This window comes from Numida meleagris, chromosome 5, assembly GCF_002078875.1.
Source record: "Numida meleagris isolate 19003 breed g44 Domestic line chromosome 5, NumMel1.0, whole genome shotgun sequence".
In the NCBI taxonomy this organism is placed as follows: domain Eukaryota; kingdom Metazoa; phylum Chordata; class Aves; order Galliformes; family Numididae; genus Numida; species Numida meleagris.
In genome coordinates, this window is record NC_034413.1 from 15,808,314 (window position 1) to 15,833,805 (window position 25,492).

At 42.2% G+C, this 25,492-nt stretch overlaps 1 long non-coding RNA gene across 4 annotated transcripts in view; it reads right to left on the minus strand.

Moving 5' to 3' along the window:
• Nucleotides 1-24,428, minus strand: part of LOC110400326 — a 50,470-nt gene extending 26,042 nt beyond the window's left edge. Inside the window, exons 1-6 of one of the 4 annotated variants that reach the window (XR_002439749.1) lie at nt 24,291-24,428; nt 19,499-19,600; nt 16,907-16,997; nt 15,875-15,910; nt 12,009-12,140; nt 2,393-2,607 (exon numbers count right to left, since the gene is read on the minus strand). This is a non-coding gene — a long non-coding RNA (uncharacterized LOC110400326). Of the gene's footprint in view, nt 1-2,392; nt 2,611-12,008; nt 12,141-15,874; nt 15,911-16,906; nt 16,998-19,498; nt 19,601-24,290 lie in introns of those variants that run through there. The other 3 variants (XR_002439751.1, XR_002439750.1, XR_002439752.1) reach the window with 3 other exon arrangements.

Consider the following 25,492-nt stretch of genomic DNA (forward strand, 5'->3'; position numbering starts at 1 on the left):
TGAGGTCCTAGTGTAATTAAAATTAAGCTCCTGATTACTTGTATTCTGCATAGACAAGAAGAGGAAACTATTGCTGTCTTTTTGCAGTAGCCTGTACATTCTTGAGAATGAGTAACAGCTTTCTCTCCTTTCCCCACATCCCTTCTCTAGACTACGTAATGCTTCATTTCATGAAAAAATGGATATTTCAGTTTATAATCCATGTTTGGATAGGAACCTGTCTGACCTTTGGACCTTCCTCAAGGCAGAAATACCACTTTCAGCCAGCTCTGGTGAAAGTCTGGCTGCCTGGTCCTCAATTTCACCAGTGAAAACATAGTGATGCTTGGTACCCATCTATACATTGCTCAACTGACTTCACACATCCTGTGCAATAAGGCTTGGGAACACATACATTACTTCTGTAGTGCTTGACAGACCATCTGAAGCCTATGATAGCTGGGCAGATTGAATCAGTGATGCAGTTCACTGGGCATTTTATTTAAGGATGTCATCCCCTCCACTGAAAACATTCATCTTTTTGTGCATCTCCTGCCTGTGTTACAGACTCCTTCTAACTCACCAGCCTTTGCTCATCTCCCTTCTGGATCAGTCACCAAGATGGTAAGCCTTCACCTCTTCTGTGCCAAGAATGGTGTTGTCTGCGTTAGGGAGAAAGTTCATGCCGAATAGGTAGACTAACTTCTATTTATGCAGTGTTTGCTGCAAGTGGCCCAATGCTGATCTCAATGAGCGCATCTTTTGAAGAGTAAGGTAGAAAATACTGGGGTTAATTCTGCTGGGGCAAAGCAGGAATGTGGCACTGGGGTCCAACTCACTTCTGGATAACTTTGCAACATGTTGAGGACTGAAAGCAGAGTAACCTACTAGCATATGCATTACATCCTCAGCTTACTTTGAGTACAGGGGAACATATGAAGCTCAGGACTGGGCTTTCTAACACCTCTGTCAGGAAGGTTATGGTTACAAGAAGTTAGCAACCAGAGCTGATTCAGGGGAAAGTACCAGTACTTGAACAAACAAAAACCAGAAAGTTGAAGTCTGTAACAGAAAAAGTTGGTATACAGTTTATTATACTGTAAAAGAAATAAGTGGGGAAGAGTAAAACCCCTTGAGAAGCTAAATGATTTTCTTCAAAAGGATTACTGGAGAAATGCTTTTGCTTTCTCATCATGGTTCAGGCCACCATAGCACTTCAGATGCTGTCAGCCTTGAAGCATTTTGCACCTTGCACTGGAATATGATAGTGGCGCTTCTGCACTCTCAGTTGGTGGCAATGGTACCAACACGGCAGTTCCCCTCTCCTGCTGCACACTGCACAACTCCTGCCATGGGCAAGCTCCTCTTCCCCCAGTTACAGCTACAGTCAACCATGAGGTCAAGTCCGGGAAATTGTGATGTTAAAGGCAAATAGCTGCATTTTTTAAAAAATAACATGCCTTACTGACCCTCCTTTGAGAAAATATCTTTTTAAGAGAGGAAGAATTCACATTGCACAGCAAGTATCATCAACTAGAATAAGGGAAAATTCAAGAGTGAGGGTTTTTTATTTTTAAATTTTAGTTTCAAAGGCTTTTCTTTGCAAGATCCTTTTGTCTCCTGCCTTCCCACTCTCAATCTCCCTACAGCTTCCTTGGCCTCAGAAGAGCAAGCCAATGTGCCTGGAACTAATTCAAGGTACAACCAGGAGACAGGCTCTGAAAGCATCCAGCTGTTTCACGGTTAGAAAAAAAGATACTTATGTAGATTTACAAAAGCAACAAATCCGAAACAAACAAAAAAAACCCAGCTCTATTCCTCAGCTAATTACATACCTTATTGCAGTTGGGTCATGTCAGGTCAAGATACATTACACAGACATTTTTGACTTTGCTCTGACCTCTGAAGTGAACCCACTGGCCCCAGGAAAGCAGCCCAGCCCATGACTGCTCTGCATAGCCATAGCCACTGATTGATCCATCCCCACCCGTAAAATATTGAGGCCACACACTGCAAGAACAGGCAGGAGTTGCAGAGTTCAATCATGGAATCATGGAACAGCTTGGCTTGGAAGGGACCTCAAGGATCAACAAGTTCCAACCTCTCTGCCACAGGCAGGGTAGGTTACAACTAAATGTAATTAACCGTTGTAATGAAACATTGTCAATGGTTACAACTAAAGGTAATTCTGCGTTCAAGTGATAATCAGATACTGAATATCAATACCCTTCAAACACTCCATCTAGCACAGCGAAGGTGAGAGGCACAGAAGCTTGTCAAATATTCTGCCCAACTTCATTGTTCCCTTGGAAGAATTCTAGCCTCCTTCTGCCCTCAAAGACACGCAATCAAGACCAGCACACAATCTCTCTGTCTCTAGCTACTACCTCTGCAACTGCACCAGTAAAACCATTTACGCTTTTCTCTGCACAGGGAAGTCAGGAACCACTAACCTCCAAGCCATTTTCCCTAGCCCTAGAGTTTCAGGCTATAGCCTTTCTTACCTGGTTTTGTCTTCCGGAAGACTGTGAACATCCAGATTGCTGGACTGTGTCACATTCAGAGATCTGTCATCATCTTCAGGAAGGATACCAGGGCAGACGTGTAATCCCACCAAAGAGGAACCATCTGCTGGTGGAAAGGAGACCCCAGAAACTGAGATGACACAAGTTAGGACTCCCCATAGGTCTTCAGAACAAGAGCCAAGAACCACTCCTACCAGTAGGTGAAAACGATGCATAAGGGATAGGTGTTACTGCTGAAGTCTTCTGTCTTCTGTGTGCCTCCTGTCAGCTTGGGAATGATGGGTTAGTGCTGAGTGCTGCAATAGCAGCAGCTGAGAAAACTGGAGTAGCAAATGCTGATTGTATGGTACACATGGTAATTATTTACTGAATGGCATTTATCCTCCTCCAAATCAAACTTCTCCTCTGCTGAGAAAAATAACAGGGAGGTTTCACAGGCCCTTATCTCAGCACCCTAGCTGCACTGGGACCATTGAAACCGTGAGTCCAATGCACCACTGGAGAAATCAGCAGAGAAAATGCTGGATATTTTGATATATGGATATCTCAGAGATGTCTCAGAAGCACTAGCTGCCCTTGCTTGTAGAAAATGAACAAGGTAGATAAAAGCTAACCCATCCTCTAAAAAAATTCTTAATTTGCACCTTTGCTTGCAAAACTCAAGAGACTGGCAGAGCGATATTCTCTTCCCTCTCATGGCAGCTTGGATGTTAATGGACAAGAGGTTGTAAGAAATCCCTGGGGCAGCACTGAGAACAGCACAGACCTTGTTAGAGGAAGCAAATCAGTGCAGGTGTGATGTGTTTCTGGGTACCTGTTGGGCCCACTGCATTGAGGAGAGAGTGATGGGGCACCATGCATAGAAATAGAGCCTCTATTCCAAGCTCCAAATGCAGCTTGATCAAAGAGCCTAACTTGGTCAAGTTATAGCTAGAATTGCTAGCTAGAATGAAAGATTCTCATTGCCTTGTTTTATCTGGCACAGAAGCCTGCTAGAACATTATTTCAGGAGACAAGGGGAAAGTGCTTTTATCTGTAGCCCTTTTGGCCAAAAAAAGGACTGGATTGTAGCTGGCTTGATGGTTAACTGCAGTTGTTAGCAGTCAAAGCAATCTGACAAAAGAAAGTAAAATAAGAGGTTTTCACTGGATCGTTCTGATGCATGAAGCTAAGAATCTTAAAAACTATGGAGAGAATGGGAAGTGCATTTTCTCTGTTCCTAATGCAACATCATTAACAGCTCCAGCTGACACTTTCTGAAAGGCCAATGGACGCTTTCCAGACACCATTCTACTCCTTTCCCATTTCCTCTTGTTTACCGAGTGTTTTTTAAACCCTCCAGGCAAAGCTGTGCTTACAGAAATGCTCTCCCATCACACTTCTGGAGATCGGCTCAGACAGCAGGGCTACCACCTCTCCTGCAAGACTGAAAACCAGAAAAAATTCCTCATATTTTACCTTTATTTTTATACTGTTCTTTTGGTAAATAGAGCAGTGTAACTCACAGGCACAGAACACATGGTTTATGCGCCACAAGGACATTTGCCACAAGTTTAAAATAATTTTGAGACAGTGGTGGCTGTACTTTCATCGATGGTTTCAGTTTTTGTCAGAGCAGCTTCTTGCTTTTCCTCCTCTGAGTCACAACTTTGTGCCTGGCAGCATGGGATCCTCTGCAGCATTTTGTGTGAGTATTTGTGTTCCTTTATAGAGACAACTCTGTGTAGTTGTTTGCAATATATTCTCTTCAATTGTTTTTAAATTGCAGCCTCCTGCAACTCATCTTTGATGTTGCTGTTAGTCTGTTAGTCTGCCTGTTCTGGGACTACACAGGAGGCTTGATCTGCTGCTGCTGCTGGAGAGTGCTCTGCAGGGTGGTTCCTCTTGAACCACTGCCAATCCTGCAGGAGGGACTCCAGCCATTCTGTTGAAGCATCTTGCCTAAGCTGTCATTCTCCAAAGGGCACTCCTTTTCAACATTGTAAGCCCACTTGGTTTCCCTGGTCAGTGTGGATTTCCCTTCACATAATGGTTCAAATTAAGTGTCTCCATCCTTCGGTAAATTGGGGATGTGTGTGACTGCCTCCCAAAGTGGCAAGAAGTACAAAAGGGAAAAATGAAAGAATGTGGACTGGAGTCCCTGGATGTTTTCCACCATCCGGTCCTTAATGCTCGCCACGAGTTCCTTGCTTCCCACGCTGGCTGCCAAGCACCAGACAAGAGTTAGGGGATGGCTGGGTCAGCGAGGGCTGTGCTGCAGCCCCGTCTGCTAAAGGAAACGTTCCTCTACTCTAAGAAGACACTGAAATAGTTGAGCTGACAGCATCTGCTTCCTCTTAAACAGCTATTTTACTCCTACATTTGACAGATGGACCAGTGACAGGGAGATGAGTGCTGAAAGCCTCCGGCTAATTTTACTGATTTGGAAACATAGCTGAGAAACACATGTATTTTTATCCCTCCCTATTTTCACAGAGATTTTACTCCTTCCATTCAGCAAATGCCAGAGCTACAAATCAGACTTAAATTTAATTTAGCAAGAAATGGAGTTGAAGGTGGAGATGTGAAGGTTTGGCTGATCTAAAGCAACCGTTTGGCCAACCTAAACCACTTCACCCAGTTTCATGTTTTTGCAGGCCAGGTGAATATTTCAAACATAATTAGCAAATGTATTTTCAGTGCAGAGACTGCTTCTGGAGCAGGAGGACCTACTTTTGATTTTCATGCCTGAACTAACCAGCTGGATTGCCTACCCTACTTGGAATGTGCTCCAAATACAGAGGCTGCTCCAAAAGTAATGCTTCCTATTTTATTGTGTTGGCCCCAGATGTGGATCTTGGTGGTATGGCAGTAGAGATGAACCTTCCCAATACTATTCCACTACATGTTGCTGCCATGTGACAGATGACAGCAGAGGGGCAGTCTGACAGAATGGCATATGACATGGAAGTGTGTGTGAAACAAAGGTGTGTCATTGAATTCCTCCATGTGGAAAAAACGGCACCTGCTGACATTCAGCCATGCTTGCTGAATTTTTATGGAGCCCAAAGAGTGGATGTGAGCACAGTGAGGTGGTGGGTGGTGCATTTCAGCAGCAGTGACAGAGACAGTGGGCCATTTCTGCTGGTGCAGCTTGTAGGCTCTTGTTCATAACTGGTAAAAATGCATAGGTATTGGTAGTTACTATTTTGAAAAAGAGTGTTTTGTAGCTGAGAATTCTTGCTCTATCCTATCTGTTGTATTTCCATGGAAATAAATAGGAGGCATTAATTTCAGAGCAACATATGTAGTACATTTCTCTCAAATAGCCCCTTCCTTTCATTGTCAGGTCAGGCAATAGCAGTTCTGCCACCTTGCTTGCCTCAATTCTTGGGCACTGTGCAATATTTCCCTCACACTTCCTGAATTCTCAAACTTGCAATGGAGCTGTTCTCACCTTACATCCTGCCTGAAATTCATAGGCTGTATGTGCTGCTGTGAGTCAGCAGTAATTACACTCCATCTGTTGGAAAGACAGTGGGGATGGAGTTGAAGGTGATTCAGCAAAACACTTCATTATCATACTGGCAGTCATCATGCCTGAGTCATCAGCTCCAGGCTGCACAATCACAGGCCATCGTGTAATAGATCTGTCCCTAAAGGCTTTCTGTAGTAGCCCAAAATATGCTGTCCCATTATACTTACAGACTGCAAATCAAAGCACTACAAAAGGGCAGAGTTGGTGCCTAAATGCTGTGCAATTTCACATTTGCCGATCCTGTCAACCATTCTTCTCTCAGTTCTCAAAAAATACAGCACTGAAATCAGAAATCAGTTTATTCTGATGAGTCAGTGCTCATAGTATTATCCTGGCACACTGAGACACTAGCAATTAAACCTTATTCTCCAGTTGTTCTGCATTTTTAATCACTGCCAGTTCTCATGTGTTTCTGGCTTATTACTTGCTCTGAAGGAGATGGAGGCAGATGGCCAAGAAGGTATCAGAGTCGTGCCGTGCTGATGTCAGTCTAACTGTAGAGTTAAAATCTGTCATCTGAACAAAACAGATTGAAAGTATTTAGTGACTCCACTGTGGGGTTAAGCTGCCACATCTATTAAAACAAGATCAAAACAGCACTGAATACCAATATTGTAAAAGGAACCAACACAGTTAATTGTGTGATTGGCTTAGTTAATGTTTGTTATAAATTACAGTAATTAGCAATGTAAACTAAAGTAGAAGACATTTATTCCAAGATTTAACTACTTCTAATTTCTTTTTAAAGTAGTATGGAGGTAGGTAGCTATTTCTGAGCCTGAGGGCCACGTGCACAAGGAGGTTGTTCTGCTGTACGTGGGCACACTGACCTTGTCTGCCCATGCCTCCCCCTGGCCCACCTTTCACAACAAAGCCTACTGATTGATTGTGCAATATTTTGTATGGGCAAATCAGTTAAGGGCCAGCATGAAACCAGGAAACCCATTCCAGTTTGTGGCCTGTTTAAAGAACGAGATGCTCAACATCTTTTGCCTATCAAGCATTTTACAGCAATGACATGCTGTCCTCTCAGTGCTTTATAAGACCAAGTGGATAATCTTTCCTTATCTCCTAAATATGTTTGATGTAACACCCTGAACAGCACTTGCAGCAGCTAAGAAGGACAGTATTTTTTTATGGATGTTCTAATTTTGCAAAATTGCAGTTTATTATTTGTTTACTTAGTATAAAGATGATACATTCTGCAAATATTTTCTTTAATGCTGACAATATTGTGAAGGCATGTCAGAAAGGAAGTGCTGGATTTTTAATGCAAACTGAAGAGACTATCTGAATGCTGAACAGGGAAAGAGAAGAGCAAAATGACTGCAGCGACTGTGCTGAGGAAGTCAAACGTGACAGCAGACCTGATGGTTCCTAGGCTTGTAGCTGCATCTTAGTCATACAACAACTTTTTCCTAAATTCAAAATAGAGGCAGCTTGTGCTTTTTTAAGGCATTTCAAATCTGTCTCTGTAAAATCTACATGGTTATGGATACCATTCAAGTTATCCAATGTGAAAGTGTCTCAAGCTTTGTTCCTCTCAATAACTTATTTAGCACTTTACTTAATTGTATTTTTAAAAAAATCACTTAATGCAACACTGCCAAATGCCACTATGCTTTAAGTAATTACCTGGCTTGCCTTGTCCTATGAACACATAAATTTCTATATCAAATTGTTATTGGATAAGATTCACAAGCAGTTCCTGAAGCAATCCAGGGGTAATGTATTCCTCCATTCAATTGGAATAGAAGTGAGTTTGAAGTAGATACTTAGTTGCTGGAGTTTTTCACAACTGATGTACTTCCGGGCCCATATAGTCCCATAATTCTACACTATTGGGAAACATTAACAATGAAACCGCAGCTGCTGTGGATTGTGCCTGCCTGGAAGACTAAGCAGCAGCTAAATGAAGTTAGGAGCAGAGAGATTTTGATGCTAAAATTCCTTTCTGGATCTGGACCACAGAGCAGTGAAGCTCCCACTAGAATTCAACAAGGGATCTGTCATTTGACCTCTGGTCAGACCACTTCATTTTCAAATGAAAGGTGAATTCATAATAAGACTACCAAATACTTCTGATAATAGTTAAGGTAGCAGCTAAAGAGATAAAGGTAATTTATATATGTATGTACTCAGAGGAAATTGATTTCCATGGAGAAAATAGCAAAATTTATCTCTGAAATGGAAACAGCATTTGCGTTTTCCAGAAGAAAATACAGCTAATTCTTTAAACAGTTCTACAGAGATCTTAAATAGTTGTTCAATGTAAAAAGATATGTTTCATCCAAGTATATATAGTTTCAATGAATATTTAACAGTGACCAGAAAAAGACTCCACAGTGTAACACTTATTCAAAGTTGAATACCTTGTTATAAATATAGTCAAGATACCACAAAAATATTTTCCCTAATAAAAAGCAAAACACAGCCGTATATTATCCTTATTTTGGTGATGCTGGTGTAGAAAAATACTTGCTCATCAACTTGCTTCACTAAGCAGTACCATAAGGACACACCTATCAAGTTTCCAGGAGGATCCCACAGGAGCCCTACACTTCATTATGAAGCAATGTTCCAGCTTCATTTTCAATGAATGGTGTTTCCTTTTTTATTTAAAAATGGGGCATCATCTGAAAGATACATACACTCAATCCAGGCTCTGGGGTTGCTTTCATCTAATCCCTATATTATAGAGCTCACAACAGAAAATGTTTTATGCTCACTTCAGACGTAGCTTTACCTACATTTATTTAAAGATCTTCTCTTTAGGCAGGTGATGGCAAAGGTGAACACACTCAGAATCTTCCTATAGAATAACTGAAGTGTTTTCCATTATGATTCTTTTACTTTCTCTACGTTATCCCCACCTCATCCTTAACCTGGATTACTGAGCAGTGAGCTTACAAGAACATGGGATTATGAGGAAGAAGCATCTTAGTCAGATGACCATACCCCACAGAGCTTCCCAGGAATTTTCAGGGAGGCTGAAGAGAGACAGATGTAGACTGTGTCAACTTTGTGCCTTCCAGATTTGTCCCCAGTATAAGAACTAAAGTAGGTGAGGAGCTGCTTTGAGCAGCAGAGTAGACTGCTCTGAAGTTATGGGGCAGCTGGTGTATAGAGCACTCTGGGGATGTTTCTGACTGTCTAGCTTGTCCTCTAGACCTTTCCTGAAGCCACAGCCTTACTCAGGCCTACAAGGCAGGGCACATCAGGTGAAACCATTAGGCACCAGCGCCACGTGAGGCTGCCCAGAGTTCACAAATAGAGAAGGAAGTGGGCTGCAGGCCTTTTGCCAGGCCTCTTCATAGCACAAAAACCAAAAGGGTGCCCAAAGTATGCGGGGTCATGTTGTGGGTTTGAAAGTAGAGATACAAAGAGCATGAGGAGCAACTACATTTTGCAGAGTCAGAAGGCAAATGCATTTCTAGCCTTGAATCTTTGCAAAATGATGGGCCTGAGGCCTTGCACCTGCCCTTTGTGCTCTGGGTGCTTCTGGGATCTGGCAGCCACATCTAGTCTTTCAGAACTGCTGAAAGAGTCTTCAACAAACCAAACCTAAAACCACCACCAGCACAATTTAAGAGCTGAGATGAATTATCAAAGGTGTCATTGTTAGACACCTTGCCCTACCCCCAGCTGTGCTCAGTGGAAGGTTTCCTTGCTGGAGCTGCATTAGAAATGCTGCATCCTCAGCTTCATTTCCATGAGGAGAAAGACTCCACATTACCTATGTCAGAGCTCAACCTCAAGCTCACATTTCTAGTGCTAGAAGGTATCTGTTTTTTGGTTAATACATGACTTGATTTCAACCTGCAAAACACCTACCTTGGGACAGTGCTACTTGGAAGACCACAGAGGGCAGAACCTGCACTAAATGAGCTAGGCTGCGATCTTTCCTTACCACGTCAAGCCCAGCTACATCCAGACTATCCACCCTAGGCAACAATCTCATCATCAAGAGTTAGCATTGCACAGCTCAGATGAAAAGGCTGTCAGTTAAGCAGGCTCAGTCTAGGAATAAATTATCAGTGAAAGTCACAGACCAAAAGCTTGCCAAAGCTTTTTTGCAAGAGATTGCAACACATACAAGTGATTAGTAAATTTCTGTGGGAAGGCAGAATTTCAAATCTACTTAGACAGTGTGTGAGCTCTGGTTCTCCTTTTGCGCTCCTCTTCTGAAAAACTGCCCTAAGTATCCGTAGCATCACTACACAGAACTCCAACCTCTGCATCCTTTGAACCCTGGACGCACTGTTTTGGTGTTCTGCTTTTTTTCGCTTTTATTAAGGGAGCTAATTCCTGTGAATGCTACTCTGTTAGAAACATTTACTCTCTGGAGAGAAAATCAAGAAATATCCTGTGAGACAGCAGCATTCAGTGAATTGCTTTGGTATGACTCTTATTTCTTGAGAAATATCTCTCTGAGTAGTTCTCTTAAGAATTCATTATTGTCACGTCCCACTTGTAGGGGGAAGGAAGGCATGACCAGATTCCACCACTGGCTTGAATTTATCCCATATAGGCCAGATACATTTAGAAAAATTCACAGTCAAAAGGATTCAGTGTCATCACTGATTTATGTGCAGAGCAGTAGCAAATGAGCAGTGAAGTTAAAAAGTATTAAGAGCGGTCTAGCAGATGGGCAAACTACCAAAATAAATGTTCTGATAAAAACACAGATTCAGCAAACTAGCAAACCCAACGTGTTCTCAGGAATTTGGGTTTATTTTGTCTAAGTAAATTTGCTAAGAATGTTGTTAAGCCATTATTATACAAAGGCACAGAACATGACCAAGGGCAGTTCAGCTTAATTTGGATATCAGAATATCAGGAAGAAAACGACCATCTTATCGTAGCTCAGTCGCTGCCCTCATCACAAAATTGTTAAAGTCCTTCAAAAACAGCTGCACTTCCCCATAATCTGTGTCACTAAAACTAGATGCAGTAATGGGATTTGGGCATCCAGAGCCCTCAGCTGCTACTCCTCACACTGTGCCCTGTCATTTTCTATGAAATTGCTTCAAATATCAGGACATTTTTGGGGGGAGAAAAAGTAGAGTAATGCAAGTGTATAAAATATTCTGCCATCTTAACATGACATGGCAAGTAATTTCTCATTAACAAGAGTTTTAGTCAACTTAATTCCCGTCCTCTGCTGTGGGACAGGGAATGTTAGATAAATAATACTGGTGTTTGGGGGAACTTACAAGTAGCTTTAGTTAGGAACAAATGCTGTGTGCTGTACAAATGAGGTGAGTTTGGTCATGGGAGACTGCACAGCAGTTCTCTCAAATATATATTTGTTGCTTATGGCTGTCTCGGTCTATGAAATGAATAATTTCTAAGTTAAGAAGTGTTTATATAAAGTGAACCTAGCCACTAAGGAACTTTTTATGGTCTATCTGGTATAAATACTTATTGTCATTCTAAAAATAGTGATTTCTATAAACTGTACAGTTGTTTAATATACCTCACAAGAACTTCAATGATAAATATTCAGGTTTGGTTTTTAAGAGGGAAATAGATGCAGCATTGAAACCCATTGTACACAGTGCTACTATGCTGGCTAATCAACAGAAGGCAAAACGTTCTCATTTAATACTGAACCTGCTTCTTGAACATTGCCTATTTGCATTCAGTTGCAATGAGAAGACATCATCATGAATATGGCAAGTGCTCCAAAACATCTGGAGAATCAATAAGCTTCCACAGAACATATTATAGTTAAAGAGCATCTGTTATGGCATAGCTGTCTCTGAAAATACAAATAACTAAATAATACACTTAGGTGGAAACAGTTTTCCTGCATAGAGCCCTCTTTAAGCTCAGTGATCAGCTCTATAACTGTCTGGGTTGTTTTCCCTGTTCTGTTTTGTGGTTTTTTTTTTTTTAAATTTAAAGTCTTACAATTCATCATTCTGTAATTTTTAAAGCAGAGCTGTCCTGAGACAGATAACATCACTTAGGACTAGGCTTACCACTGGGAGGAGTGCTGGCAGGGCTGGTGCTTCTGCAGCTGAACTTGCTGGCACTTTTGCCTGGGCATTATCTGGATCTGGGAAAGGGGAGAACAGCTTCTGTTCTGCCAGTCCAGGGTTCTTGCATCAACACTACAGGGATAAAATAAAGCAGATATTCAATTTCCCTTGGAATTAGAAAGTTTCTGTCTCATACATCTACTGAATATTCTCTAACAAATGTTGCCTTGACACGGGCTCTTTGCTTCCAGTGATATACACCATACCTTCCTTCTAAAGTTTTCACACGCATGTAAGGCGAAAGGATCACTAGCAGGTCTCTAACAGGGAAAAGAGGGACGAGGGTTTTCTCTGGAGGATTTTTAAATACCGGGTTCATTTTGCATCTCCCTCTGCTTCGGGCAACTCTGGATCTTTCTGAAGTTTGTGGTAGTAGATCACTCTGTGCAGGGAATGGTAGGCTGCCCGAAACTGTCTGTACTTAATAGGTGCTCATGTCAGAATGTATAAGGGAACTATAGTTTGTTTTTCATTCTAGTCTGTTTTTAAATGCCTCAGTAAGAACACACTCCAAATACTCAGCAATAGCTTATATGCCCTTATGGATACGAATAAATGTACACATGAATATGTCAAAGCAGAGAAATATGGAATTGCTGCCATATGTGTGTGGCACTTGCAAACTACTTGGTTCAGTGCTTGTGTGGTAAAATTATGTAGAAATTTCACCTGTCCCTCTTCTGCTTAATCATGTCACCTATGCGTAAACAGAGTTTGTAAGCACGTAAGTTTCACTGCGTGGGAAACACACTCTTCTTTATTCTCAGTTTATTAACTATACATTCATAAAGCACCCTGTAATTATTTGAAATTACATACAAAGCCATGGTGGGTAGGGCACTTCCAGGTAACAAAATAAACACTGTAGTTTCTACAGCCCAAAAGTTGAAATTTGCCTAGAAGTTGCTGTTACCATTGACTGGATGGGAGAGGGTTAGGGTTTCACAGAGCTGCCGTAGAGAACGCCTTGCTCAGCATGCCCAGAGCGCCTGGCTCTTAATAAGTAATCCGGGATTGCTAAAATTAGCCTGGCAAATCTTTTCTCGTCTTTTTGCCTGGTGGATTTTTTTTTCCCAAAAGGAAATTACTTTTGGCATTTTAATTCTTACTCTCATCACATTAGTAATGAGAAAGTGACTGCAGATCCTAACTTACTTGAAATGTTACTGGTGACATGCACAGCTATTTTTCGCAAGTCCGTTTCTCAGTATATTGCTCATTATTTCTGAAGAAAGTTTGTTCCAGGATGTTTGGAAAACCTATGAACAGTTTGATTAATTGCCTTTAACTAAATGACTGAGAAATGAGTCGTGTGTTTTGCCGGAGTCGTGTAAAAGGTGCATCTTTAATTACAGTTCAAACACTGTAAATCAAATGATTGAACTATAAGTAAAAGACCCCGCAGCCGTCGAGATTCTAGTCTGGTATCAGTTACCAACCGTTTTCTCAAAGCCAAATGAATCCCATGTGCTTCAGGTTCCTGAGATTCACTTTGTGCTATTTTCTGCAGACCACTTCCTAGATGTACAGAGAAAGCTGCTGAGCTTATTGAGTCTCAGTGATAAAATGAATTCCTGCTCATCACGTAGTGATCATTCTCTTTACAGCCACTGGATCTAGTCCAAATTTCTTTATCCATGTGTACTGCTGCAATACCATTCTAGACTGAATCTGACCAGAAAGAACATTGCATTCTGCTCTGCCTCTGGCAGAGGCTTTGTGTACACAGCTAATTTGGAACACCCTTTGCTAACTTGCTGGTTATTTGGGCTACCTCTTCCCCTTCTTGCCTCCCTTTTTAAAGATTTTTCTCCTTTTAATAACATCCATACATTTTCCACTTGTTTCTGACTACATTAAATTAAACTTCTGTTTTTTTCCTTCTGATCTCTTGCAACTCCTTTTGCCACAAGCTGCATTTCTTATGTTTCTCTCTCTTTGCTTAGTAGTTGGCCCTGCCAAGAGTTGCTGGTGTCACTGTGCTGCTGCACAGCTCTCTGTGAGGCTGCTTGTTATTAAGTGGATATTAGTCAGCCCTGGAGAGAAGGGCTGCATTGTGCTGCAGGTGAAGTTGAAGCTTGACCAAATAAATAAAGCTCAATTTTGCCTTCTTTCAGAGATCAATTTATTTTTCTGCAGCCTGCAGCAGAACTAAATGAATCGAGTCTCAAGGCTGTCAGAAGACATGGAGATTTCTGGATTTTTTTTTTGTACATTGACTGGTTCAAATCATTTACTTAAAGTGGGACAAATATCAGCAAATCTCTTATGAACAGCAGCAAAAAATTGTGCAACTACAGAGAAAGCACAGCTGAGAAGCAGCTGTTTCTGAGCTGACTGCACAAGGCTGACCAGGGCTGGCACTGACAGCAGGACTGAAATCTCCCTTCTGTCACATTGCAAAAGAAACTGTAAAAGAAAAAAGCTAGCAACTACCCTGGGAGATGGTAAGAAAGGCACAGAAATCATTCAGGCTTGAATAAGACCCTTCTGTATTCTGGAGATCAATTCTTGCTGTTTCCTTGCACCTGCTCATATTCAGTCACTACCATCCAAATGACTCTGGGTGCAGTGCATTTCCCCTCTGCTCTTCTATCATTTTATCCCTGTTACTCAATGTCACCAAAGATGACACATAAGGGAATTGACTGTCTCAGTGGTTCTGCAGGCGTTGAGGAAATCAGTGAGATAAGATGCAGATACTGAGCACCCCCTAACAGCACTGGGACTTTGCTCAGTGACAGCAAGTACACCACGAGTCTGCTGCCCCTCTTCCAGGCCTTAGCCATAAAAGCTCTCTGAAATGTCCCTCCCTGTTGTCACACTACTTTTCTTACCTTCTGAGTATCCATCCTTCCAGTAATTGTTGCAAAGAAAAAATTATGTTATTTCTTGTATGCCTGGTTAAAACATAGCAACAAGAGCTGCCCCATAAGTCATGAGAACCAGCCCTGCACTCTAAGAACACTTCTTTTACTAAGATGGGTTTCTAATTGAAGTACATCACAGCTGATGATAAGGGCTCTCCTGAGAGCTGGATAAATGAGAACTGTTGCTGCACTTTGCATGAGGCCTTTATACTGACTTCCAAGAAGGTTTCAGTTCCCTCATTTGCTCAACATATAGCTGCCAGCACAGAAACAAGCCACACACTGCTGCTTTCTGGATAGGAAAAGAGTTGCCCAGTTTCTTCCCATCTAGTTCTACTGGGGAATAAAAGCACAAGACAAGGCACCAACTACAGAACTGCAATAGCAAACAGCCAGCCCCAAACCCCAGTGAGCAGGCTTCAAGTTGCCAATGCATCCTCCTTGACATGAAGGAAGCACAAAGGAAGCAAACGCCTGACTCTGCAGAACTGTGATCAAACTCAATCAGGCACAGAGAATGGCTGGAAGCAGTATCAGCCTAATATTTGTGTCAGAATGAGACTCCTATCTGTAAAGTCTGCCTTCTGTTTATGTCCAAATCAAAATATTGGACATTTTTGGGCCCCATGTACTGCAACCCATGCATAAAAGTCCACATGCAACTCATTTACTTTTGCAGGTATGACTTGCAAGCTTTACTCAACCATGAATCTGTGTGGGCTCTCTACTCTCTGGAAGTAATTCACCTCTAAGCACTTATTCTCAAGTGACATGATCCTTTCCTCACATGACCACGATGGCCTTTGCAAGCATATTATCCATGCCATGCAGTGATATATATAGGAACAGACAGATATATACTGAGAGGAAGTGCTGAAGTCTACATCTGCCTCCTGCAATAGAAGTAATGGGATCACATGGAGTGCATCTACTTACTCAGATCCAGTGTCAGAAGGATAATTCATGTCATCTCTGCAGAAGTAAAAATAAATAAGGTTCAGGTGGAGTTCAATGACCTAAGGTTGCATATTAGCAGCTCACAGTGTAGATGAGAGATACTGTCAACCATGACAGATACCTAAACTTTTCCTGGGATATGAGGCCCTTTGAAGATCAAACTAATAGAAAATCACAGTCAGGTAAAGGCGCACTGCATGGATGAAGAGCGTGGTGCTCACACTTCAGTGACTCATACTTTGGTCGTGACTTTAGTGGGCTTTTGTGAGCCACAGCTACAGCATCTTTTAGCAGGATTGCCTTGAGTCACTGGCCTGACTATTCAAGGTCTACAGAGCTATGGAACCTGAACAAGTTTATAGAATAAACTGTTCCTGTTCATGCACTACATTATGAACTGCAAAGTGCAACTGTGGGTAGACTGTCAATTTATTTCTATCTTAATCTCTCATTTGAATAAGGAAGCTCTATTAATAAGTAGTAACCAACCCTTTGCCAGATCTTGCAAGTACAATCTACTCTTGCCTCTGTGTTAGAGAGAGAAGTAAAAAACAAGAATAATAATCAACTGCAAATTGCTATGAACTTCCAAATCTGACCCAATTAAGACATTCAAACAGTGCCCCTTCCTGTCTGCCTCTTCCAGGCCCTTTGTTCTCCCTTGTTATACTGCATGGGAATGCTGACTTCAGAGCATAAGCAGAAATGAATTCACTATGGTCCTCCACAGATGTGCTTCAGTGTGTCTGACATACACAAATGATTTAAAGTTACTAAGAAAATTTACAGTAAAGGCTGAGAACTGAGAGACTGTAAAGCGTCCAATCTACTGTAACAAATTAACCTGTATGAGCCGGCAAGTTGAACGATTAATGTAATGTACATCTGCAAATGGGAATAAATTTTTCCAAAATGGAAGCAGACAGTCTGTAGCCACTTAAGAGAGAAGAAATGAATTCTATAAATGATATGGGACCATAAGGAGCAATGAACATGAAGGTTTAAAAATACCTGATGGTAGTCAGGGGGAGCAAAAGAGAATGAGCCAGACTCCTCTCTGTGGTGACAGGACACTGACAGGACAAGAAGCAAAGGGCAAAACCTGAAACACATAAAATTCCCTTTAAATGTAATAAATAAATAAATAAATCAAAGACACAAGTTTTTCACCGTAGCATAATCAAACACTGGCCTTGAGAAGTTTTGGAGTCTCCATCCTTGGAGACATTAAAATCTAGACTGGATAGTCCTGGGCAACCTGCTTTGAGCACAGGGCTTGGGTGAGGTCCCACCACCCCCAGCTGTCTGTGATCCCACGGTACGGTGACTGTGGCCTGTCAGTACCCACATGGAAATCATAAATATGAGAACAGGAGGACAATAATCTTATCTGTGTGGCAAGATCTAGGAGCTGCAAAGCTTCGACAGTCTGAATTGCTGGGACAATTTGCAAGAGCGAACTCTCCATCAGCGCCAATTTTTAGAATATAATCTAATTTTATTTTAACAACACCATGTCTCTTAAGTAGGAACTTATTCAGGAAAGCCTCTGGTCTCAGCTGCAGTATTTTTAGGGTAGATTTCTTTTAACAAACGGTCTCTATATTGCTGAATGAGGCCTACCTTCTGGGGAATGGAAGCATCTTGGTGCATCTTTTAGCTGTACTTTTAGTTACATCATTTTGGCCTCAGAAAATTGAACAAAAATACAAAATATTATTTCAATAGCATTGTCACCATGTAAGAGAACCCACAGTGAGAAGACCAGCTGATATACTAACTCCACAAATTTGTCTTTGAAGATATAAAAATACTTTTGAAAATGAAAATGTATCACAAGAGAGCCCTGTACAACCTATATTTCTCCCTGGGGTGCCCTGCACCATGGCTCTTCTTGGGGAGAAGATCTCAGCTGGTGAACAGTTTAGGCTGTGGCTTTAAAAACTTCTTAAGAATGAAGAAATTATTTCATCTCATAAAGTACAACTACAACAGTGTTGCCAAACTTCAGTAATATTTGTAAATTCATGGAGAATATGCATGCTCTCCCACCCGTTCTGACTACAGAGGGTGATCAGTTATCATGGGCACAGGGCTGCATGTTACCAAAACCTATTTTGAGTCAGCCCAGAACATAAGAGCACGTACATCTGAACAACATATTTTTCTGGTTCACTGTGTCACCGGGATGGCAGTTGGAGCATATAGCATGCTGCACACGAACAGAATCCCTTGAGAAACCTGCTTTAACTCAAATATTTGTTTTGTAGATCATACAAAGATAGGCTGTTTAAGGTCTGTGCAGCCTTTTTTTTCCCCAGCTATGGCATGCTGGTAGAAGCCGCTCACATGACAGTGCTCAGGAATACGCACACCCTAATGTTTTGAAAAGTCAAATATTCTGCCCCTTCCTCCCTTTGAGTCTGGCAGTTTTAAGGAGAGAGGGCACTGCAGCTTCCTAGCATTTCCTGTGACACAGCTGGGCAGTGGCAGCCATGTGGCACACCAAGGGTAGGGGCTGCTAGTCACAGCCAGACCAAATTCCTTCAGACACCAAGAGGACATGTTTAGAATAACTAACCTCCAGCCAGCAAGAAAACAGTTTGTTTTGAAAATTACTGCTCAGGAAGGAAGACTGGAGATGTGAAGGAAATAAGATTCTTAGCTTTAGAGAGTCACATCTTCCCCTCCCTGGAAGCATTCAAGGCCAGGCTGAATGGGGCTGTGAGCAACCTGGTCTAGTGGGAGGTGTCCCTGCCTGTAGCAGGGGGCTTGGAACTAGGTGATCTTAAATGTCCCTTCCAGCCCAAACCGTTCTATGATTCTATGATACATGCCATATTATTCTAAAAAGATGGAAAATTAATTGGCTAAACACACCAAGCACTTTTGACCTTTTTTTTTTCATATCAACAAAATCTTAGACTTGAGTTGAGGTGTCTCTAATGAAAATAATGAAAAAATATTTTTTTCCTCTGGCACATTATTCCTCTTAAGGAACATGGAAGGTGACACTTGTATTGCATCCGATGCTGCCCTTCCACCCAATTGCCCTGGCCAGAAAGCTGCACCCAGACAGACCACAGGCCTCCAGGGCAGATCCATCTCCCCAGTGGGGTAGATGCCCACGGGAACAACCCCTGTGTTGCTATTTCTTTGCAGCAGCCTGGAGCTGATCTTTGAATTTGCAAGAATCAGGGCCTAGAAACAGGTGATGCACCTCACCAGCCTCCCCCGAACCTTTCTCTCAACTTTCATTAACAGGAAAACAATCAAAATATCATCAACAACAACAACAACAACAACAACAAAAGAGAATAGGAGCATGAAAACCATTTCTCACTGCTACAATTGCAATGAAAACCTCAGATCTCCTCTCCCCCACCCCAAAGTCCCCAGTCTGAAAGGGAATGAGGCTGGGGCAGCTGCAGAAAACCCAGGCCTGAATGTGAAAAGAGCACAACTCCCTCAAGCGTGTAAGCATATTTCTAAGTAACTGCTGTTACTTAGAAATACTTGTAGCGACTTGGCTGATGTGATTCACTTGCAAGGTTTATTTTGTAAAAGAAATCCAAACAACCAGCACCATTTCTTTTTTTATACCTGAGCCAGACGACTGGTGGAGGCCTACACCAGCACACAGCGGAGATCACTGAACACGTGAAAAAGAAAATTTCTTCATTTTCCATTCCTCCCATTTATGGACTAAAAGAAGAAAAAAACTTCTTTCAAAAGTTTGCTGATTTGCTAAAATTTGATTGAAAAATTCTTAGCTGGCAGTGGAACAAAACCTCTTACAATCCAAAGATGAAATAATTCAAATTTATTTATTTAGTTATTCTATAAAAAAAAAGCTGCATTCAAAACCTAGAGGCCTGGGACTTTCTTGATCAACCTCAGTCAATTTACTACCATGCAGATGGCTAAAAATATGTATTTACCAATCATGGGTTATCTGAGTTTAATATAGCAGAAAGAAACTTAAATGCTAGTTAAAATGTAACAGCTGCCTATTTCCTTGTGTTACTATAAACACTGAAGCCACGTCCAAATTAAAGTAGGAGTTCTCTGTGCAAGTAACCTGATTTGAGCACCAGCAGAGGGTACCCCTTGAAGGACTGCCAAGACAAATTACCCTGTTTGATAATGTCTGCCTTGAGCATGATGAAATATGTCTCTTGGGTCCGAGTCACTACACGTTTCTGTCCTCTTTGAGTGCCTTTTGAGTTTAAAAAAATCACAGAATTTTAGCCAAAAGTTTACCTTAATGATAAGTCTAGATCGTTGACATAGAGTAGGGATTGCCTAATCCCTTTTTATGTTTTACTAAATAAAGATATTTACTCTAGCATGATGTTAATGAATAACATGAATGTCTGATGGGCTATGTTGGAGACCTCAGGAGGGGAGGGAGCTATCATAAGCAGAATATTTTCTCATTTAGTCTGCACTTCATGTCAATCTTTTATTATCACTGCTCCAGCTCTCTTATGATGAACTTAGAGCTATGAAGATTGTTTGCAATCTTCATAGCTAGGACAGCTACTTCATAGCATAGGACAGATGTGCTCACTGGAGTTCATGCCCCTTTTCTCCTTCCCTCCACAGTAAATAGTGCAGTTGTTCACATATGCATCTTATGCTGAAAGTACTGCGTAGCCCAGATGTAGGCAGACATATACTACTCTGCTGCAGAGAATGTTAATCCACACAGATTAGGGAAGGATTTGTTTGGAAGCCCAGGACAACCACCTCCCCTTGGCTGTAGAAGGGCTTCCAAAATTGCGAGGGCTGCTTCTCCTGCTTATGGAAATGAGTAGTTTTGCTGCATGCCACTGGGTCCTGCACATTTCCTCGCCATTTCTGGCCACCTTGGGTAACTCTGAGACATGCCACTGCTGTTTCGTACTTCACTTTTGGAAGATGCTGCCTCGGATTGGATTTCAGAAAATGGAAGACCCTCACAGTTTTGCTTCAGTGCCCAAACTGTAAGAGGTTACTTGTTGCCAGTGCTAATATCAGGCCTGTCCTGATCTACATACCCTGTACGTGACACACATTTCTCCTGCTATCCTATTAGCAAAGTATTACCACATTTAAATCCAATTATGATTAAATTCAGAGGACAGCCAACAGCAGATAGCTTTGCTATTAATTTTTTTAATGCAGTATAAGGATTTGCAGGTTAAACAATGTGCTTCTTTTTAGGATAAATAAGTGCTCACTTCATTCCCAGGACAAACCCTTTCCTCCAGCTCGGGGACTTGGACGAGTTGCTGCACATCCCTGAAACGTTTTGGGGCTCTCTGAAGTACTGCAGTGATTTCACCCTCTGCTCCTGGTCTGGAGATGCCACAGTGTGCACTTCCAGCATGCTGGGAAGACTCTGCTTGCAGTAACATGGTCCAAACTGCCACAGCATGTCAGCAATTATACTGTTTCAATTCCATCTGCCCTGCTCAGTAGCACATGTAAACTCCGATTTTGTAATGTGACACTTAAACAAGTACTGTAGGCATGTGAGGAAATGGTAATAAACTGCAAGCCTTCGTTGTGGCCTCTGCAGCATCAGTGCTGCTATAGTAGGAAGCAGAGATCACTTTCCTGGTTATGTGAGAAATACCACTCTTGCCAAAATTGTATGTCACTTGCAAACAATATGAAAGCTGTTACAAAATGTGGTATCCAACCCCCAGCCTCATACCTTTTTTTTTTTTTTTAATTTAAAATACATTCTGGGCTAATGTCTTCCAGACACATACAAGGCAACTCCACTGCAGCATAAAATGCCATCCTTCTGCTCTGCTTATTCATTTATTTTGTATTTCAACACATTTTCCCAGATGCCACTATCAGCTGAGATAAGTGTGCTATTCCTACATTTAACAAGCGACAGTGTAAACACTCTGCAGTTTAATAAGCTAAAACAGTCACATGAATCAGAGAACTTCCCTTGCTCTCCTGCCTCTCCAAGCATTTTGTTGTGCCTCTAAACACATATTTAAACTTGTTCAAAAGGAATATTGTCAAAAAGGAAATCATTGTGGCTTTCATTCTCTCTCCATATCTACGAGCTAAAAACTATGGAAATATCCTAGGACTCATTAACTGTCAGAAAGCTGCACACTCCTTTCAGTTTCATAAGAATTTGCTTAGTTTTTCCAATCTCAAAACAAAACAGATTTTGCTTAGCAAAAATATGCATATATTGTTTAAAACATTTTTAGTGACTTAAAACATTTTTAGTGACTGTAGTGCACGTAATCCTCACAGCCGATATATTAACATTCTTTTGCTAAGAGCAATGAGGTCAGGTGGCCAAAGTTTTCCAGAAGGCCACTATGTTAGCAAACAGATGCACTTCAGGGGCAGAAAGCTCTGGATCATGCAGCAGGTAGGCAGCTGTGTTACAAGCTCATACGTGGAGAGGATCAACAGTACTGCAAATTCAAAGCACAGAAGCTGAGAATAATGTGGTTGTCCCAGATGCAGCCCGGCTCTGTAGGGCTGAGCTCTGAAGGATGCCAGCCAACCTCAGTGCTGACTTTGAGTTTGATCCTCCCAGTTCACTGAACAGAAGCATCTGTCAACTGTTCAAGAGCAAATGCCCACCTGACTCTGTCTGTAGTGTCAGGAACTGAGGCAACAAAGAGAGCCTTGTGGTTGGTATCTACTACAGACTGCCTGATCAAGTGGAGCCTGTTGATGAAGCCTTCTTCCTCCAGCTACCGGAGACATCACGATCCCAGGCTCTCATCCTGCCTGGGGGACTTCAACCATCCTGACATCTGCTGGAAAAGTAGTAAAATGAGCTGCAGGAGAACCAGGAGGCTCCTAGAATGTATCAAGGATAACTTCCTGAGCCAAGTAATAGGCAACCCCACCAAGGGGAGATGCAGGGAGTACTGGGGGAGCATTGCCCCTCCTGCTGTAAGTGAAGATCAGGTTTGTGACCGCCTGAGAAACATGAACAACCATAAGTCTACGGGTCCCAAAGAGATGCATCCCAGAGTCCTGAGGGAATTGGCTGGAACAAGCCACTCTCAAAGATATTTGAAAAGTTGTGGTGGTCAGGCGAAGTCCCAGGTGACTGGAAAAAGGCAGTGTCACACCCATTTTTAAGAAGGGTAGAAAAGATGACCCAAGGAACTACCAACCTGTCAGCCTCAACTCTGTGCCAGGAAGGTTATGGAGCAGATCCTTCTAGAAGCTATGCTAAGGCACATATAAGAGAGAGAGGTGCTATGGGACAACCAGCATGGCTTCACCAAGGGCAGGTCCTGCCTGATCAACCTTGTTGCTTTTCATAATGATAAAACTGCATCAGTGGACATGGGAAGTGCCACTGCTGTTATCTGTCTAGACTTCAGTAAGGCCTTTGACAATCCCCTGTAATATCGTTCTCTCCAAATTGGAAAGATATGGATTTGATGGATGGATTGTTTGATGGACAAGAAACTGCTTGCAAGATTGTACCCAGGGAGTGGTGGTCAATGGCTCAATGTCCACAGGGAGATCACTGATGAGTGGAGTCCCTCAGGGGTCAGTAATGGGACTGGTGCTCTTTAACATCTTCATCAATGACATTGACAGTGGGATAGAGTGCTCCCTTAGCAAGTTTGCGGGTGACACCAAGCTGTGTGGTGCAGTCGACACACCCAAGGGACAGGATGCCTTTCAGAGAGACCTAGACAAGCTGAGCAGCGGACCCAGGTGAACCTCACAAGGTTCAACAAATCCAAGTGCAAGGTGTCGCACCCAGGTCACAGCAACTGCCATTATCAGTACAAGCAGATGGATGTAAGGATGGAGCAAAGCCTTGCTGAAAAGGACCTGGGCGTACTGGCAGGTGGCAAGCTGGACATGAACCAGCACTGGGCCCTTGCAGCCCAGAAAGCCAACTGTATCCTGGGCTGCATCAAAAAAAGTGTGGCCAGCAGGGTGAGTACAGGAGAGATGTGGACCTGTTGGAGCATGTCCAGAGGAGGCCCACAGAAATGATCCAAGAGATGGAACACCTCCCCTATGAGGACAGGCTGAGAAAGCGGGGGCTGTTCTGCCTGGAGAAGAAAAGGCTCAAGAGGAGACATTCAAGGTCAGGCTGGACAGGGCTCTGAGCAACGTGACTGAGCTGCAGGTGTCCCTGTTCATTGCAGGGGAGTTAGACTAGATGACCTAGCTCCTTGCCTCAGCTGCTGCCTGCCCAGCCCCAGAACTCAGTGTCCAGCTACACTGTGTGCTGGGGTTTTTCAGTAGGTGGAGAAACCCAAGCCAACCTGCATATGCATCATTTCTGGTTATCAAAGCCATCATCTCTCTCTTCCCTTTCCCCTAGCCAACCAGGCTCTGGAAAGCACAGAAAGCTGGTGTGCACTGCAAATGGAGAAAATCCTACCGAGCTCAGCTGATCAGGGGCTGCACCCAGAGCAGGAGTCTTCGCTGGTTTCAGCCTTCCCTTCCTGAAGCAGCTTCAAGATTTTTTTCCCCAAGCATTTCCAACCCTGCCTGCCCTCTGCTGTCTCAGCCAGCATTGTTTTTCAGCTCTGTTAAGCTCTCTTCAGGGAATTCTGCTCTTGTGACTATGAACAGGGTGTTCTGGTGTTGCTAATGATCCTGGCAGTAGTGCCAGGGCTGCAGCACTAGGATGTCATATGGTGCAAACTTGACTACCTCTTACCAGCTGTAAGGTTGGCTATTACTGAGGTTACTGAAGAGAAAGAAGGGCTGTTGCAATAAGAAATTAGTGGTAGACAAAAGGCAAATTAGTAAAAAGGAATGACAGCAACACTCCTGACACACTAACACCGTGATCTGATGCAGGAATAAGGAAGTTTGAAGCCGGTTAGAAAACTTTCAGTATTACAACGCTGGCTATTACAGATTCAGGACATTATGCTATTAAGTCTCCACAAATGCTTCCTATGAAGAAACAAAGTAATCTCCTGAGATAAATCTGGTTTACAGCAGAAAACCACCATAAAAAATAGAGACATTGGCAGCACTTTCCTTCTACGCACACAAAGAACTTGCTTGTTCTACCCTCCAAAATAAAACAGGGCAAGGTAGCACTTACCATGAAAGGAAGTTTTCCCAATCCAGAGAATTTTAGTTCTTTTCTTTGGCCAGTAAATTATTTTCTTTCAGTTTCTGACTAATTTCCCTTGAATTTAAAAATGATTGTGAGCTACAGGAATGCGTCCAGGTTTTCAGTGGAATTCAGCTTACGTAATATTATCTGAAAATGGAAAATAACAACAATTTTTTTTCTGAAATAATTAAGATAAGTCAATGATATTTGAAGATTAAAAGCATATCATACTAGTTAATGACTTACATCCTAATTTTGGAAATCTCTGTAGTCTTTAGAACTGTTAAAAAAGAAAATCCAACAAATGGCAGACAGGTACATGCATGCATTTCTCTTGTCTTAGCATGGCTTGGACTCATTCTAAATACCTTGAAATTAGTAAGAGCCCTTTCAAGGGTGCTGGGCAGGATCTACACTGATTGGATCAAGGGAAAGTAACTTCCCAGCAATTACTGCTGGGTCAATTACTGCCAGCAGAATATGCTGGTGACAACCACTAGCACCGCTCA